This window comes from Equus asinus, chromosome 14 (genome assembly GCF_041296235.1).
Source record: "Equus asinus isolate D_3611 breed Donkey chromosome 14, EquAss-T2T_v2, whole genome shotgun sequence".
In the NCBI taxonomy this organism is placed as follows: domain Eukaryota; kingdom Metazoa; phylum Chordata; class Mammalia; order Perissodactyla; family Equidae; genus Equus; species Equus asinus.
This window is the reverse complement of record NC_091803.1, coordinates 31,512,245-31,531,977: the sequence shown is the minus strand read 5'-3', so window position 1 is coordinate 31,531,977 and position 19,733 is coordinate 31,512,245. Positions and strand designations below refer to the sequence as shown.

General features: G+C 45.2%; 1 protein-coding gene across 1 annotated transcript in view; it reads left to right on the top strand.

The window, feature by feature from the left end:
* Window positions 1-19,361, top strand: part of LOC123276738 (uncharacterized) — a 67,995-nt gene extending 48,634 nt beyond the window's left edge. The window contains exon 7 of the mRNA XM_070485398.1: window positions 12,582-19,361. The gene's annotated coding sequence lies outside the window, so the exon portion shown is untranslated. The remainder of the gene's footprint in view (window positions 1-12,581) is intronic.
* The last annotated feature ends 372 nt before the right edge of the window (window positions 19,362-19,733 follow it).

The following is a 19,733-nucleotide window of genomic DNA, read 5'->3' as shown; positions in this document are numbered from 1 at the left end:
CATGATAAGGTAAGGGTGATACTCTTTTCTTATAATCAAGTCCATGTGACTTCACCCTCACCTCTCATTTCTTTTCTTTCCACACCTTACACTTCAGCCAAACTGGCCCTGTGCTCTATACATCCTCTTGCTTTTTTCTCTTCCAGCCTTTGGGTTGGTCTACGCTGTTTCCTTTGCTCTGAGTGCTCTTTCCACGCTCACCTCCACATAATCAAATCCCATATACAGACTTCACTTCCAATCCTCTATATGCCGGTCTCTTTTGGAAATGATTGCTCTGTCCTCTGAGCCCCCTAATGCTTTCTCCTAAAGAATCACGAACTTTCTGCCATGAATTACAGCTATTCATATGCTTGTCTTGGCTCTCTGACTAGCCTGTGGACTTCTTGAGGGTAAAGTTCACACCTGACTCCTGTTTGAACCCCTGCTTTCTCTTGATCTAGTGACCAACACAGAGTAGAGATCAGATACCACCCTTACTGTATGGAGACGTTCAATGAACACAGAATTGGAAATGACATTAGATAGAGACCTTCAAACCTGCTCTCAATTCCTATACTCTTTGACTGACGTCTTTAAGGCAAGTTGATTCTGCAGGGTCCTAAATCTGTGTTTGGATCTCCTTGATTGCTTATATCTTCTGATATTTGCTTTAGAACACAAGATGTGTTAAACACCTGCATGCAGGCTTCTGACCCGGTTTCAGCCCTCCAGGTGCGTCAGGTCCCCTCTTACCTCAGTTTCCCCATCATAATGATGTGGGTGTTTCTGGCATTGTATTGTGAGGGAGGTGAAATTGGAGACCAGGGACTTGGCACAGATTGTAATTCTCGATTTTAAAAAATCATTGTGAAAGCTCCTTTCTTTGTAGACCTGGGTGACTTGGGGACATTTCCTGATTCTCAGGGTATAACCATGTGACCAAAAAAATCTCCTTAAATTCTGTCAGTGTCTGTCTTGGTTGGCGTTATGTTGCCTTCTAGGTACCAGGGCTTTACGAAGTCTTGGATGTTATCCAGCGGGCCCTTTTATGAATTCATGTATTAAATAAATGAATAATTTCAGTTTCTCCAACTCTAATTCTCTGCCTGATATCCACAGTTTGTTAATAGCTCATAAAGAGTCAAAGGTTTTGTGGTGAGTTTGAGCAACACACATACATGTACCTATTTCCCCTAAGGGATTCTTGGTTAAGTTTCTTAAGAGAAGTTTTTTCTTTTTCTTTTTCCTGAAGGTTGGCACTTGAGCTAACAACTGTAGCCAATCTTCCTTTTTTCTTTTCTTTTCTTCTTCTTCTTCCCAAATCCTCCCAGTACATAGTTGTATATTGTAGTTGTCGGTCCCTCTTGTTGTGCTATGTGGGACATTGCCTCAGCGTGGCCTGATGAGTGGTGCCATGTCCATGCCCAGGGTCCAAACAGGTGAAACCCTGGGCCACCAAAGTGGAGGGTATGAACTTAACCACTCGGCCATGGGGCTGGCCTCTCTTAAGAGAACTTGAGCACAGAGGCACAATTCACAAGCATTTATCTTAGGAAGAATTGACTGTAAGGTTGGGAAACCAAAACAAACGCAAGGCAATTACTTCAATGGGTGTTCAACCAAAAAGACTGAAATCATTTTCAGTGCTGGAGGAAAAATGGGCTACATTAGATTTTCCAAGAGATAGTATATCCATGAGCTATTGCAAGATTTTTTTTTTAAATATTGGCACCTGAGCTAACAACTGTTGCCAATCTTCTTTTTTTTTTTTTTCCCTGCTTTATCTTCCCAAACACCCCCGTACATAGTTGTATATCTTAGTTGCAGGTCCTTCTAGTTTTGGGATGTGGGACACTGCCTCAACGTGTCCTGACAAGCGTTGCCATGTCCGAGCCAAGGATCCAAACCCTGGGCCGCCGCAGTGGAGCGCGTGAACCTAACCGCTCGGCCACGGAGCCAGCCCCAGAAGATTATTTTTTAATGAGTAGTATGATGACATGGGATTTTCATCTCAGGTGCTGAGTCTAGCCCCAACCCCTTGTAAGTTGTGACTCTGCCTTTGTGTTTATCACTACATATAGTGGTCAACACACTTGTTCACCATGGTTCTGTTAGCAGAGAAGAACAGGAAACATACAACAGTGTGTCTTTTGGGTAATTACCCTGGATCCCTCCCCAGCTACATGGACCCACTGCTCTTCCTCTCTCCCCAAGACTCTTAGATTTCTGGCTCTTCAGTAACTCGTTTTTGATCCTTTTATGTACACCTTCCCACTTTGCTTACAGTCCCATTTCTGCTCTCAATGTTGACATTTTCTGCAGTCTTGGGTTAGAAACTCCTTTCTTAGCTTTAGTCCCATGAAACTCTCCCTTTGATCCCCAAGAGAAGAGCTTTCAGACCAATAAAGGACTCCCTTAAGAGCACAGCAGAGTGCCTGAGAGATCCATACATCTGTACATCTGAAGGCTGGTGGACTAGGCTTCTGGGAGGCAGTGGAACTAGGAGAGGAGCTCCCTCCCCCCTTCCTGGCAGAGGCAATCCAAAACGACGATACCACTGGCAGGGGAAGTGACCGTCTGACCTGCGGTTTCTAAAAGTGCACTAGTACCGGGGACCAGAAGGCTACAGGGACAGCAATTGTTGTCATGTTGTGCTATGTGGGACATTGCCTCAGCGTGGCCTGATGAGTGGTGCCATGTCCATGCCCAGGGTCCAAACAGCCCACCCCTCCCCTAGCAGTCTCATGTGACACCTGTGACCTGAGGCTTCAGGAGCCACAGCAGTACCCATGACGCTGACCCTACTAGCAGTGGGGGCTGCATATAAGACCCTAGGCCCCTTCCAGCAGCAGTGACACCCATGAACCCAGCACATCTGGCAGTGGTGCTCCCAGCAACCACAGTTAACCCCAGAGCAGCAGCACAGGTGGTATACGTGGCAGCAGCACCTGAGCCTGTGGAGGGCCAGTGGGGGAGCAGAAGATCCAGGCTTCCCCAAAAGCAATAGAAGTGCTCTCAACCTGGTGACCCCAGTGGCAGCACCCACAGCTGCAGCAACATTAGAGGCAGCAGGTGATCAGCAACATCGGAGACACAAGGAGGGCGCTGATGATGTCTCTGGCAGAGGCACTGGAGGGTGGAAAGTGCAGGCTCTCAAATACAAGCAGAAGCAACTCAGAATCAAAGTAAGAAAAGCCTTACCCCAGTGAGAACGGTGTTTGCCATCACAAATGCGCCAGCAGAGGATCAACTCATCGAGCGCCGTGAAGAACTACAGTAACGTGGGAGAACAGAAAGCAGGTGACAGCTCTCCAAAAACCAAACTTGAAGCCACAGAAGACTGCAATCTAACTGACAGAGAATTCAAAACAGATGTCATGAAGAAACTCAGCAAGTTAGAAGAAAACTCCGAAAGACAGTTAATGAGCTCAGGAATAAAAGTAACGAACAGACAGAGTACTTCACCAAAGAGATTGAAACTAAAAAAAAGCCAAACAAATTCTGGACGTGAAGACCACAATGGGATGGAAAATAAAGGACAAAGCATTGGAAATAGAGCACAAAATGTGGAAGAGAGAATTAGAGGGGTCAAAGATAGAAATTTAGAAATGATTTAAGTGGAAGAGGAGAGAGAACTAAGATTTTTTGAAAATGAAGAAATTTTATGAAAAATATCCACCTCTATTAGGAAAAGCAACATAAGCATAATAGATATCCTGGAAGCAGAAGAGAGGGAGAAAGGAGCAGAGAGCTTATTTAAGAAGTAATAGCTGAGAACTTCCCCAACCTGCGCAAGGAACTGGATATACAAGTACATGAAGCTAATAGAACTCCTAATTATCTCAACATAAAAAGACCTTCTCCAAGGCACATTATGTTAAAAATGTCAAAAGTCAATGACATTACCATAGGAGAAGAGGGTGGAGAGAGGGCAAAAGGGCACATATGTATGGTGACAGATAAAATCTATTGGTGGTGAACATAACAAAGTCTATACGGGAACTGATATACAATAATGTACATCTGAAATTTACTCAAGTTACAAGCCAATATGACTTCAACAAAAAGAAAAGAATACATACAACACCAAAAAATATCCAATTTAAAAATATGGTCAGGGGCCGGCCCCGTGGCCGAGTGGTTGGGTTCACACACTCTGCTTCAGCGGCCCAGGGTTTCGGCTTCGAATCCTGGGCGTAGATATGCTGCCGCTCATCGGGCCATGCTGAGGCAGCATCCCACATGCCACAACTAGAAGGACCTACAACTACAAATACATGACTGTGTACCAGGGGGCTTTGGGGAGAAAAAGGAAAAATAAAATCTTTAAAAAAATGGTCAGAGGACTTGAGTAGACATTTCTACAGAAAAGATATTCTGCAAAGAACTATTTCTACAAGTAAACAAGGAACACAGGAGAAGATGCTCACCATCATTAGCCATGAGGGAAATGCAAAATAAAACAACAACGATGCATGTCAGCAAGACAGTGAGATAGGATGGCCCAGCACTCATCGCCCACAGAAACCATAATTTAACCACCATTCATGGGCAAAAATACCTTTAGGAAAGCTCTAGAAGCCAGGTGTGAGGTCTCAGCATGCCGGTGGAGCAGAAAATCTAACAACCACATTGAGAAGGGCAGAAAGAACAGCTCCACCTGCGTCACCGTTCCCACAGGCTGGCTCAGCTCAGCTCAGAGAGACCCCTCCACCTGTGATTTCTCCCGGGGGAAGAGAGCAGTGTGAGCGTCACTTCCACAGGCTTTCCAGGCACTGCTTGAAACCTATTTCTGTCTTGCTGAGGGAATGAGCATGGCTGGATCCTCTGGGGGTAGCTAAGAACAAAGATGTGGAGAGGGCTTCACAGCAACCACTGTGGGATCTCAAAGCCAGCCCACAGACACTGCCAGCCACCCCACCCACAGGCCCTGCAGCTGGTATGGATGTTCCTCAGAAAACTGAAAACAGGGCTACCATATGATGCAGGAATGCCACCCTGGGTATATATCCAGAGGAAATGAAATCAGGATCTCAGAGAGATATCTGCACCCCATGTTCACTACGGCGTTACTCACAATAGCCAAGATACGGGAACAACCTAAATGTCCATCAGCAGCTGTGTGCATAAAGAAAATGTGATGTATTTAAACACAATGGGATATTATTCAGGCTTAGAAAAGAAGGACATCCTGCCAGTTGTGACAAGATGGATGAACCTGGAGGACATTATGCTAAGTGAAATAAGACAGACACAGAAAGATAAATATTGCATAAATTCACTTTTATGTAGAATAAAAAAAAACTGAACTCATAGTGACACACAGTAGAATAGTGATTACCAGAGGCTGAGGGATGGGGAGAAAGAAATGATATTGATCAAATGTAATAAACTGTCTGTAATAAGGTGAATAAGTTATGGAGACAAATGTACAGTATGGTGACTATAGTCAATATTGTGTTATATACCTGAAATTTACTAAGAGATCTCAAGTATTCTCACCACACACACACACACACACACATACACACACAGACATGCAAATTGTAACTATGTGAGGTGAAGGATGTGTTAATTAGCTTGAGCACAGTGATCTTTTCAAAATGTACATATTATCAAAATATCAAGATGTACACCTTAAATATATATAATTCCTATTTGTCAATTATACCCCAGTAAAGCTGAAGGGAAAAGAAAAAAAAAGGTCAATGACAGAGAAAGAAAATTAAGGGCAGCCAGAGAATAGAAAATAAGATAGAATGGAACCCCCATCAGTCTATCAGTGGATTTCTCAGCAGAAATTCTACAGGCTAGGAGAGAATGGAATGAAAGATTCAAAATATATCACAGAAATATACCACTTCAAATATATATAGACACACAGAGAAAAACTCATGTCCACAATCAATATACTCACAGACAGAAACTCAGACTCTCAGGTCTCTAATGCAGAATAAGACAACCAAACACACATGCACACACACACACTCCCAGACCCTCCCTCCCACCCCAGCCCACAAGACAGCTCCCAAGAGAGACAGACAGCCCTGGCACTCAGTGGAGGCCACTGCAGGCAGACAGGATGAATAGACCTCAGCATGACCTGCCCCACCTAAGCTATCATGGCAGGGGGCATTTTCCTGATTCCAAACCAAGTACTGGAGATCTGCCTCAAGCCAGGGCCTTCTGGATGGCTGTGCGTGGGTCCTGAGATGCCAGAGAGTGACCAGGGTAGGGTTTCTCTGAGGACAGGGGTCCAGGGCAGGGACAGGGACCCTGACAGGGTGCAGTTAGAGTGGGTGTTTTGGATGGGGCTTAGCAGATCCTGAGGTCAAGAGAGGTGGAGAGGAGAGCTTCCCCAGGACCCTGCCGTGTGTTGGAGTGGGCTGCACCCTCTCCTACAATAACAACAATAACAGTAATGCCATCACCAGAGCTATTATATGGCAATATTATCTTCATCACAGCAATGACTGACCATTAGTCCCAGGTCAAGGAGCTGAGAGCTGACCATGGCTGCCTGGTTTGGCCTCATCTTTGGAGTAGGGCAGACCTCAAGCAAAGCTGGGTCCTGGACAAAGCTTCTCTCTGGCCCCTTCTCCCTCTGGAGTCTCTAGGCCTCAGTCTGCCCCTCTCCCAAAATCCCTTCCCAGACCCAAGTCCTCTCTGACCCTTTTCTCAGCCTTGGTACCGCCCTCTCCATGACCACTCTGAACCTGATTCCCCAGCTGTGCAAGGGGGATAGAGATGGTACCAACCTGAGCATCCCATGAGATGATGCCTACACAGCACAATGCTTAGCACATGCCCATAAGAGGAGGGACCTTTGATTATATCATTATTGCCTTTAATGAATGTGCACCTTCTAAGGCACAAGTTCTGGGAGGACAGAGACCCCTGGGAGATGATGCTAATATGCACAGGGACTGGGCACTTGGCTACCTCTTGTCCTTATGACAGTCTTCGGACTCAGGCATGGACACTCCCATTTTAATGAAGGAAACCTGATCAGTGTCACACAGCTGGTAAGCTGCACAACCAGCTCTCAAGCCCAAGACTCCTGGCCTGGCCTCCAGGGGCCTTGAAGGGCTCCCCTGCACTAGCTTTTGGTAGCAAGCACTTCCTTGGCTGCAGAAAAGATCTCAACTGTTCCAGGTCCCCAACCTGTGTTCACTTCTCTTTCTTTCCTTCCTCCCTGCTGGAGCTCTGATCAGGGTGACCCTGGCATCCTTCATGGAAGTCCCCAGTCCCTTACAGGCTGGGCCTCTCTCCCATTCACTTCTCTGCTGGTCTGACTTCCACACCTTCTGTACTGGTCTCTCCTTGTGTAACCAGGTAAGCCCACCTCTGGGGTTCTTTAGGCAGCCAACAGCATCTAAACAGAATTTCATATGCTCTATTGTTTTGTTTTGTTTTTGTTTTGCCTGTTTTTATGGTTTCTTTATATTTATGGTGAAAGACAGTGATTTTCCACCATAAAAGTGATGGAACATTTCCTGTTTACTATAAATTTACATAATAATAAAAATGGTGGGATTTAAAGTAATGATTTTAAGCTGCCATGGGCCTGAATGAGTTGGGGAAACAGTGTGCCCAATCATGCAGAACAGAGCCTTAAGGAATTCAGGATGGGAACAAGGAGAGATGATCACCAGTGGGGTTTGTCCTAGTCACCTGAGTCCCCTGGCCCCTGTCCACCTGCTTGGCTCTCCCCACCCATCACTCCTGGTGCTGCCAAGCTCTCTCTGTATTGCCCCCATGTGGCCCAGCAGAGAAGCTGATGAACTTTCTCTCTTAAAATGCTCACTTTCCTGGAGATCCTGGGAGATCAATCATGAGAGTCAGCTTAGAGATTTCCCCCATTAAAGTTCATAATGTAGAGCCATGCTAACAGGTAGTAAGATGACATAGATAAGTGACATATCCACTGCTGTTTCAGGTGATAAGATATCTGGTTCATTAGGAATGATTTTGAGACCACACACACTTTGTCACGCAAAGTAGAATATCCAGACCAGAAGAAGATGTATTTTCTTACCATTTAATCATAATCATATCATTCAGGTCAAATATAGCCTCTTCCTTTGGGATTTCTTCCTACAGTCGTATTTCATTAATCATATTTATAAATATTATAGTATTTTCAAACATATGGAACTATCTATTAGCTTTCTATCAGTGACTTCTAGCACAGTTGCATTATTAGAAACATGCTCTGTGTGATATCATTCCTCCAAAATATATTGAAATTTGCTTTATAGCCCAAATAAATAGGATTAATCTTGTATATGTATCATATGTGCTTAAAATTAATGTATCCTTGAGGCTGGCCTTGTGGCCTAGTGATTAAATTCAGCGTGCTTCACTTTGGCAGCCCAGGTTCAATTCCCGGGCACGGACCTACACCACTCAGTAGCAGCATGCTGTGGTGGTGACCCACATACAAAACAGAGGAAGATTAGCCCAGATATTCATTCAGGGGAATCTTCCTCAGCAAGAAAAAAAAATAATGTGTCCTCAGCAGTTGTTTTCTGGGTACAGACAGATATACGTATACATCTACAGTATTAAGATGATGTGCTATTAAGATCTTTTGCATCTTACAGATGTTCTGTCTGCTTTTTGTATGAATTGCTGAGGGAGGGGTGTGAAAACCTCCCACTCTGCTTGTGTATTTGATTCTTCTTTCACTTCTGTCATCATTTGCTTTATGTTTTTGAGCAAATGCCCATGGGAAATCTTGGGAGGTTGGAAAGGAAGGACGGAGTGCCCAGAAGTGGGCGGCAGGGGACCTGGGTTGGGAAGGACTGGAAAGCAAGCCTTTGAATGTTCCAGAGAGGACCTGTCATTGGGATGCTCCTGGTGAGGCACCAAGTTGGGGAGGGGCATTCTAAAAACGAGGTCACGCAGAGTGTGCACTGTGATGAACCAAAGGTGAAGGCAGGGGATTGGTCAAGAGGGAGTATAAAGGATCAGGATTCCTAAGGCAGCACCCAAACAGGAGAAGGTTTAGAGGAAGATGAAGCCCTTGTCCCCTCCAACTGCTCCTGAGAGTCCACTTCACCTGCTCCTTGTGTCCTGCTGACCTACTGACCTGTCTGAACCCTCCTCCCTCCCCTCTAGGACTTGATCTCACCCAGTACTTTCCCCGACTCCCTTCTTCTTCTCCTCCCAGCTGTTCAACACCTGCCTTCCTGCACAGCCCCTGCACAATCCCATCCCGAATTCCAACTCCTCCCTGGACCCCCTCCCCACCCCTCTACTGAACCCCTCCACATTTTTACTTCCCAGTTGCCTTCCTGGAAACCTCAGGGCCCTTGAGAGGATCAGGACATGGATGTGCAGGGGATGGTCTTGTGGCTCCTCCTGCTCGGGTCTCCCAGTTACCCAACCATGAATGTGAATAAATATCAGGCATCACTGGTATCTTCTTTTTATTGGGCTCTTTCCCATGGTGGTTAATAACAGCTTTTCATGGAAACCTTGTTGGGAACTCAGACATTCCTTCCTTCTTTCTTCTTGTTTTTTTTTTTTGTTTTTTTTTTTGAGGAAGATCAACCCTGAGCTAACATCTGTTGCCAATCCTCCTCTTTTTGCTGAGGAAGACTGGCCCTGAGCTTACATCCATGCCCATCTGCCTCTACTTTCTATGTGGGACACCTATCACAGCGTGGCGTGCCAAGTGATGCCATGTCCGCACCGGGATCCAAACTGGTGAACCCCAGGCCGCTGAAGCGGGACATGTGAACTTAACTGCCATGCCACTGAGCCGGCCCCGGAACTCAGACATTCCTGAAGCCTGAGGACCTCAGGGCAGGTTTCTTGACCAGCCTGAACTGGTTCTGGCCACAGCTGTCCACATCAAGTTCTGGGTCCTGACAGCACTGCTTGGACCAAACACAACAAGGCTGACAGGATGGAAACCTGAAAATAGTAACTTTATAGCTTCAAGAAGGAAGAATTTGTGAATATACCAAAAGCCATTGAGATGTACGTCGTCAATGGGAGAAGTGTATGATTTCTGAATTATATCTCAATAAAGTTGTTTTCAGAAACATAAGGAACTCTTATTTAATAGGAGCCATGGGAGTTAGACTGGCTCCTGGAAGCCTTGTCAAGATCCTGCTTCAAGATATGGAAGTGTAGGGTCCATTTCATTTTTGGTTTGTTTTCCTGTAAGTACATGGTTCATATATGTGAAAGTTGGCAGCCCTGGGAGCAGTGGTATCGAAGCATTGGTGTTGGTACTAGTCTGTTAAAAAGTGGGATGTCATTTGTGCTCTGTGCTTTCTAGATTGTTGGCCTTTAGCAACTTCTGAGTCATCCCTTCCTTTTGCTCTTGGAAGCTGCCCCCAGGGACTCTGTGTCCAACCAGCATGATGGGAGCCCTTGAGAAGTCCCTCACAAAATAGGTGGCTGCATCCTGCTGGGATGTTTATAATGGGGAAATCATTAGGAGTGACATGACCAACAGGTGAATGAGTTGTGCTTTCTTTAGTAAAGTGTTCACGTCCAGAGTGTTGATTTATGCAAAGCTAAAAGGGTCCTTAATGTCCTTAGGCTTGTCCAAATATAAAGAAATTCCAGATTCTTACTGTGAAACGTTTACTTTGTCATTAAAAAACATGTCTACCTCCAGGAGAAGGAGCGAGAGGTGGGGGGTGGAAAGATACTGAGAACACCCTACAGAGATAAGTGGATGTGTTTTGATCGGCATGCGCCAGATTCGTAGAGAGGGATCTGGAAAGGTCTAGTGGTCAAGAATAACCCTTACATTGAGGCAGAATCATCCCACATGAATAGCTCCAATCAAAGAAGAATCTATTCTGTTTCTTTTGAGTCTACAAAGGAGGAAATTTCTTGATAGTCTCCATTGAAACATTTCCTTCTCTACCCAGGCTACATTCTCATAGATGAATTAAGCTCTCTTTCCCTACCTCATCTTTGAGAACCTGGATAAATTTACTCGTCTTCCAGTTCCCACAGCCAACCTTGTTCGTGGTCATTGACTGTCAGAATCTCAGCTTTTTGGCCCCATTGGATCTCATCTAGGTAGGAGTCAACTACTGATATCAGTGTCCAGACAGTTGCCAGATGTAACGAGAGTGCCCACAACTGGGGATGTTTAACCAGGTAGTGACCAGATGGTCTTTGTCTTTTTTGTGCATTTGGTCCACGTGTTTATCCATTGTGCTGAGAGTTACTGCTCTCTCTCTGACAGTGGTGACTCAAAGACGGTGTCTGTCTCCCATGAGCACACATTTTACTGACCCCAGCTGTGAGGGCTGAAGATGAAAATGTTATAGATTTCAGAGGCTACTTTCTAGCGAAGTTTTATTTGCACAAAACTGAAGTTTGGTATGTGGATTAGTACGAATTACATTGTGAGTTTGTTTTTTCCTAAGATCCTTGTAAATCTAGTTTTTGTAAAACAATGTTTGCCTTTTTATGTTGCCTTTGGTTTTGGTGAACATGCATTCCAGAAATTTTGTATTCCCTTACAAATTAATTTTCATGGTTGCTGTTGCTTGATTTAGGTGCAATACTATGAAATATGAATGTGAATTCTTTTTGTTAGCTATGTGGAATTGTGTTTTTAACTAACTTCAATTCTCATAGTTTTAATCATAATATACAAGATCACAGTATTATGCGAATCTTTACGTACTTCCGAAATCTGACATTATGTGCTCTGCTGAGAATCAAAGTGAACATTGAAAGAAAACCTCAGTGATTTCAGAAGCCTGGACTAACCAATAATCTATACTTAATTTTTATTGGAATAGTAATCCAAGTATTATTATAATAGCAGCTGCCCATGTCTCTCAGCTATGTGCATATTTGTGAACATCTCTCTATATTATTCTCGTTTGTGTCTTAAGCACACATCTTTGATTGTTTTTGCCCATTCTTCTGGATATTTGGGCAGATTTTTGAAGATGTTTCAAAGGATTTTATCGAAGTTCTTCATGAATATACAACAGAAGACCTAGGTTTCCATCCTCTACAAGTTTGATTTGACTTATTTTTCAATTATAAATTGATTTATAAACTTGTAAGCTCTGTTAACTGTTTAAAAAATATTTGCAATGTGTTTGTTAGCAAGTAAAACTTATCAGTTTGTGTATCACACACAGCTTAAGTGTGGTATAATTCATGCATAACAAAAGCACATTTTTAATGAATTCAATTTGTTGATGTTTGACATACGTATGCAGCAATGAAACCACCACCGTGTGTCTGTGTGTGTGTTTACAGTGTGGTGAGAGACTGGCGGTGGGGACAGGCACTGGAAACTCGCCTCCCTCGTTCTTGAGAGCCGCAGCACCCGCTCTTCTGCAAAATGGCCCTGCTCTTTTCACCCCTTTCCCATCCATTACCACAATTCACTGCCATAGTTATGTCCTATTGTCATGGAATAATGCAATACATGCTTTTATACTTCATAAAGTTATTTATATTTAAATAAAAAATACTTGCACGCATACTGGATTTTGTGTTTCTACTGTGGTTGACTGTAATGCATAACTTAATGCTTTCAGAAGACCAATTTCCTAAGACAAAGTTGACTTACCAGGGGCATGTTCAAAACTTCACAGGACTGTCGAGGTTCCAAATGGACACTAATCCGTTAGCCTGAGTCCCCCAAGGAAGAGGATGTGGAGCAGAGCCACCGTTGACCTGCTGTGGACATGTGGTGTGTGAGATATAAACCTTCGCTGTGGTAAGCCACTGAGAGTCTGGATCACTCATTCACAGATGTAACCTTCTTTGTCCTGACTGATGCATGACTTAATGCCGTTATAAGATAAATTTCCCAAGACGAAGTCAACCACAGGCTTCCTCAGCACCTCAGAGAGCAGGCCTCGAAGGGGGTCCAGGGTGGAACCCCTGTGCAAGACAGACCTTCTGCAAGGTCCAGTTACAGCACTCGCCACCTATGAGACCTTGAGCAATTCTCTTCCTCTGGCTCCTCATCCCTAAAATGGGATATTGGGAGTGCTGGGTAAATACGATAACACACATGAAGATTTTTTTCTCTGGGCACATTATACTGCTCAGAGGGAAACCTCAATACATTTTCCCTAATATTAATCAGAGCCTTGGTCCCAACTCATTAGGTTGGGAAGCATTTCTGATTGACAGTAGGAGGAGATAAAGTGTCCTTGACGCCTGACCACCCTGGATGGGATTCAATCCCATCTCTGTCAGTATCAGGCATGGGACCTTGGAGGCAGCACAGTGCCCGGTACCTGGTTTTAGAACATAATGCAGCTGCGGCTGGGGTGGGTGGAAACGCAGTACGAGCTCAGGAGCTGTGAGGAAGACTGCTCAGGGTCAGCTCCCCACAGGGCAGGCTCTGGAGTTTACCGCCAAGCGGCGGCACATTCTCCTGAAAGTCAACCCTATAAGTGATTGACCCAGAGGCTAAATGCAGTGAGCCCAGGAATAATGGCAAGTACCCATCTTCCCAAGTGTGATGGCCCCTGCAGAGCTCGGCCCCAGGGAGGTGGGAGCCTTGGAGCTCAGGGAACCCCGAAGCCCAAGATTCTTAACTTTCTGCCGGATTCTCTCTGGGCCCCTTCACAGAGCCACTCCAGCCTCCCACCCTAGCCCAGCTCCCCCTCTTCCTCCTTGCTTCCTCTTGTCTCTGCTTCTCTCTAGTCCTGTTTCCTTCTGACTCCCTGTCACTCTCTAGGACTTAATCACTCCCCACCCCCAACATCACTCACTCTCCCCCTGCCTGTCTCTTTCTTGTCTCTCTCCCCAGGCCCTCACACCCTCTGCTCCACTGCAGTCCTGTCCAGGACCACAGACACCACCACCCTCACCTCCACACCCTCCCTGCCATGTTTTGGCCCAGGCTCTGCTCACAGTGAATGAGAATCTGGTTTACTGAGTCTGTTCATGCTGAGGTTTACTGCTGTGCCGTTGTTCCCGGCTACTCCTGGGCAGCATGTGCACAGTCAGACCTTGACCTTTTGGTCTGGTCTCAACCCCAGAACTGATGAAGGGCTGGCCACTTACTCCTGCTTGGAAGGAGGGAGGGCCCTTCAGCCTCCACGGGCTGCGGGAGCAGAATGGATTGGATTGGGGGACCTGGAGGGAGCCAGCTCTTTCCACCCCAGCACCTTCTCCTTGAGGTATGTGGGGGGTCCCATGCCATTGATCTCTGCCCTGCCCATCCCTCAGTAAGGAAATCATGGGAGGATTATGGGACCTCATGGGACTTACAAAAAACTGTGCTTCCATCAACTCCCCACAAAGCCTCCTGGACTTGGTGCTATTGGGGGGCAGCTGGCAAGTTGAGTGAAGGGCACAAAACCTGGATTGCCGCAGGGCCTCTTCACTGGTCTCCCGGAGCCACTCCCGGTTCCTCATCTATTCCCCACCATCAGAAATCGGCCACTTCCTGGGGACAGATAGCTGTCTCTCTGATCACCAGACACCCCTGGGACTGGCAGGCACCATGTGAGTATTTGCTGACTGAACAAACACAACCACAGCCAGATCCAGATGTAGGATGTGTCCACCACCACAGAAGGACTTCTCAGGCCCCTCGCAGTCAACAGTACCCCTCCCAAAATAACCTTGCTTCTGCCTCATTCCCATGGTTTCTGCCTGTTTTTGAACTGCGCGTACAAGACTCACACTGTGTACACTCCCTGGAGTGAGTCGGCTGGTCCTCCAAAAAGCAGACGCTGACACTGAGTTAGAACCATAAAGGGTGTATTAGGGGAGACAATAGGAAAGATAAAAGTGGAGGAGGCAGGATTGGGCAGGGAAAACCATAATCAATTGCCATAGCCTTTTATCACGGCTCAGGCTCCTCTTTCAAAATCATCGTCCTGTAAGGCAAAAAGATTTGAGGTTATTTCAATGTGATCTTATTTTGTCCTGTATACATTTGTCTTCTATAATATATCTGTGGCTTCTGATGAGCACTTTACTGTGTGGCTGCATATTTAATGGAAAATAATTGCCTTTGGGTCTCAGGTATAGATCTCTGAACTCACATATTCTCAAAATTATCTTTCTTTTTTTGACTGGAAGTTCCTGAATTTCACTAGGAAAAAGGGGACTCTTTGCCTCATCTTTTGAAACAGGGATTGTGCATCTCTGGGCCTGAGCTCTTACGCCCTTAGTTTAGTTGAATGTACCTCAGTGACCATCTGCTGATAATCTTCTGTGTGGAGATATTTTCATTTGAACAGTGAGAATGGTGAGTGCCAACATGTCCCAGCCATTTTGCAAGACACTTTCATTATGTACTTAATCTCGTCTTCCTCACAATGACCTCAGGAACCAATATTACCCCATCTCACAGACAGCGGGGCTGAGGCTCTGAGTAGGCCCCACCGAGAGCTGGTATTAGGGGCTGAGACAGTGGGAACACAGGCAAAGAGATGGGATACTGTGTGGTAAGCTTAGGGAGATGTAAAGCTGACAGTCAGGGGTGGTGACTGGAGGATGCAGGGATGTGGTGAGAGGGGTCCAGCAGGGGTGGCTGCTGGTCAACCTTGAATCTCCCACAAAGAGTCCGACTCACTGAAGGCCAAGGCAGCCACTCAGCTGATCTAGATCCTGTCTGCACTCTTAGTCTCATGGGGGCACAATAATCTCAGGTAGACACAGTATCCTGAAAGAACCAAGTAAAATCTCCAAACCTCCAGGCACATTTTCTATCACACAGATCCAGAACTTTCAGAAACCCAAGGGAAACAAGATCTCTATTTAGATTATGAACCAAGGGCTTTATGGCAACAGTGACATCTTGGTGAGGACAACTGCATTGCCCACACTGTGTGACTGGAAAACACGCAGTGGCTCTGCGTGGACCTCACGCTGCCTTCACACTCCCTGCTCAAGCTGCTTGCCCTGCTGGGAATGGCCTTCCAGCTCCATCTAAGGGAACCCAGCCAACTCCCACCAGGCCCCTCCTCAATTCCTCCTTCTCTGCCACAACCTCCCGTTTCATCCTGGTGAGATTCACGTCTCCCTCTTTTGTCCTCCAGTGCCCTTCACTGGTGCTTCCATCATGGTGAATACAAGCTCTTTAATAGAAAAATCTCTCTCTGCTCTAGGACACCTTAAGCCCTTGAAGTTAGGGGTGTGCCTCATCCCCCACAGAGCTCGGCACATGGTCTCTGTACAACGCGCATCCACAGAACCGCTCCTTCCACATTTCTGTAGAAAGCGTCTTTCCTTCTGTATAAGAGATACTTGCACACACTGTGAGGAAGGAAAACAAACCCTCCACGCCTTCCTCCACCATCTGACATTCTTTCCCACTTCAGGGCCCTCACCAATAGTGGAGGTTCCCTACACGCCTCAGGTGACCCCTAAGGACAAGGGGGAGACCATCCCCTGACCCTCGAGGAAGACACCACAGGGCCCTGGTTCAGGAGTTTTTGTTACTCATCAACCACTTGTGGAAAAGTCAGGGCTCAACTAGCTGGAAATCAACAATGAAAGAGGGTTTCCCAATACACATCAAGGGAACTCACAGTTTCATCACAGAGTAAAATTAAAATGAGAATAAGCTTGGACGGGATAATAGCAAGACACTCTTAAATGAACAGCACAGGTCCTTTTCTTCAGGCCACAGGTGGATTTTTCACTCTCTCACTCTTCATATAAGCTACCTTCTATATGTGACCAGGCATTATATAAATATTTATAAAAAGAAATGGACTTAGGATAATATTATAGTAATAAGAAAAGGGAAGATATGGGGATTTAACAGTAAAGCTGTAGCATTACCCTGATAATGTCAGGAGTAAAATTACTTAGAAATTTAATTTATAAATGGAATACTATAGTCCACAATTAAAAGTTAAACAGAAAAAATAAGGGAGCCTCCAAAATGGTATGGAAATGACTTTTTTTTCTCAACTAAAAGAAAAACAAAGTCTTCACCATTGACTCAAGGTGGGAAGGAAGCATAGACCCACAACCCCTCCAGGCACATCTCTCCAATTAAGAGCAACCCAAGGTCCTGGAGGTGTTGGTGAGTGGAGAAGGTCCACGGTCAGTGGAGGGGCATGAGCTCCACCAGTCACAGGGCACAGGCCCAGAAAGCCATTGTGGCTGGGGCACCTGAGGAAGACATCTTCCTGTCACCCCTTGAGACAACCTGTTGTCTTCATGTCGTGCTTGGGATTGTTTCCAGACAACATGACAATCCCCCACAGAAACAGTGGGACATGGAGTGGTTTTGCAGCAGAAATTAAGTGGCTGCACTTCACAATGTGCTCCCTACCTCTCTGTGCAGGGTTCTGCATCCCAGGTCTTTGCAACATTGGTTCGTACGGCCTGTATCCCTCAGGAAGCCTCTTTTGGGACATTATCTCCAATCTGGAATATAGAAAAGGAATGGACTTCAGTAAGAATTACAACACCAAGTCCTTTGCTAGGCACTAAACAGCTTAGCCTTAATACCTCAAAAACACCCTTAAAAAATGTTTTTCAAAATCCCACACCTGTGTTTCAAGTGAGCGGCTTCCCTGCTCTGCTCCACTATCTCCCTCTCCAAAATCCGAGCCTTGATCTGTTGGAGAAAAATACACCCAGCTTCAGTTGTGACAGACTGTGCACAAAGGGAAGGAAGGAAAACAAAACTTACCCAACTATCTTGAGCATTCTTCTCATGCACAGCGATCTGAAAAGCCAACAGGTTAAAAACCCTATGTTAGGGCTTCCAAGGGCCATTGTAACCCTCTGCATTGGGTGCTGAAGGATCCAGGAGCTTTGGGCAGAATGCAGGTTACCTGGTGTCTGAAGGTGGACTCTACTTGCTGCACCTGTTGCCGCATTTGATCAGTTTGTTGCCTATGAGTGACAATTGCTTTCATCAGATAAAGCACAATATTGAGGATGATTTTAAATAATCTGTCCATGTTCCCATTATCCAAACTGTACCCTTATACATATCATCCAATCCTATAAGACACATTTCATGAGGTTACAAAAGTAAGTAGGATCAAAGCGATTGCTGCTTTGTTTCCTTATTTATTATCGAATGCCTGCCAGCTTCTCAGTTGATAGAATTCCCTTGCTGATTCTCAGTATCTCCCTAATTTATCCTGCAATGAGTACCTTTCATCATACAGCTCGATTCTTCTTTTCCTTCTATCCTGATCATGTTCCTCAGGACTACAACAACTGGGTCTCTAAAGTGGCATGCACATATTTATTGATGAGATTCGTCTGACACCAAACTGCTTCCCTAAGGTTTCTAACAATTTTTACCTCCTCCAGAAACATTTTTGTGAACCACGTTTCCACACAGTCTGGCCAGCATTAAGGATCAGGAAATTTTTCGGAACTTCATTTTTTTTAAGTTAATATTTTAACTTGACATTTGTAAAACTTAACATTGTTCATTCTTGAGGGAAATCTCTATATAAATGTCTTCTGAACATTTGTTTGTATTTGTATATGAATTGGGTCTCAACATTGTACAAAAGTTTAAATCCAGCAAGGGTGTTATAAGTTGCTGACGGTCAGAAGCTGAACTCACTTGCAGCGCTGCATTTCTTCTGCAGCCAATTTCACCTTCTTTTCTGCTGATGAGAGCTGCTTCTCCTTTTCCACCCTCTCACGTTCTTTCATTCTCAGCTTCCTAAGAGGGGAAAAAAATATGCATTTTCCAGTAGCCCCTGTGACATTTTGCCTTTCTAGCCTCCCAGAAATCTAAAGGGCAGGATTCAAATGTCCCCTCCCATCCTTTCCCACAAATGCGTAGATTGACAAATATAGTGAGAGGAAAGAATTGAAGCCCCTCATCAGAGGACAGAGAAAAATCAAACTCCAGTCTGCTGGCAAGTCTTTGGCAATTCTGAGTTTCTCTTCCCAGTTCTGTTTTCCTAGTCATTAGTAAATAAACTAAACAAATATGAAAAGCACATATGAGATGCGCCATGTGCCCTCCCACGCTTGGTCTCTTGTGACTGGGACAGCGTACGTTCATTTTCTTTCAATGTGGAAACCAGGCCTGACCAGCTCTTCGCAACTAAACACATTAGGATGAAGCAGGAGTTCATGACTTGTCTGACTTCTCCCAGGGAAAGTCCAGAGGCCATGACACAGCCATGGATCCTCCCTGGACATGGTGTAATAACATTGGATAATTAACTACTGGACATTTCTACAGTTCAAGAGTGGAACTCCTGCCACCTACTTCAAAGGTCCTAGTTGAGCAGAACAGAAACTGTTGAATGAAAGGTGATCTGAATTGCCCCATAGTCAGGGTGTTATCTCCTGAAAATGGAAAGCCTTCGAATTGAAGATATTGATCTGCTTTAATAGCAGATTGATTTCAGTAACAAATACTTTGATTTCATTGACAGCGAAGGCAGCAAAGGGCAAAGGCTCAAGGCAGATTTGCTGTGTTGCCTTTAAACTACTTTGTTCAAGGTTCTGATTCAAAAGATTCTCAACTTGACATTGCATTTGCTATGGATCACACACAAAATTAAAAGAGCTCTAGGAAACTGGGACAGAAACACTACAGAGAGAAAGTTCATGTGTTTGTTTCTGGCCAGCCAGGCAACCTTTCAGCAAATGCTGCCTGGACAAGCTATAAAGTAGTGGGTGCATTGTAAGGTGTTGAGGACACAGAGGGAAGCAGGGCACTATCTCCACCCCAAAACATCTCATATGTAATACAAACAAGATGCCAGTGTGGAGATAAAGCCCTACCTCAGGCTTGGGAAGGGATAAGACAAACCTGACTCCTACGGGAATAG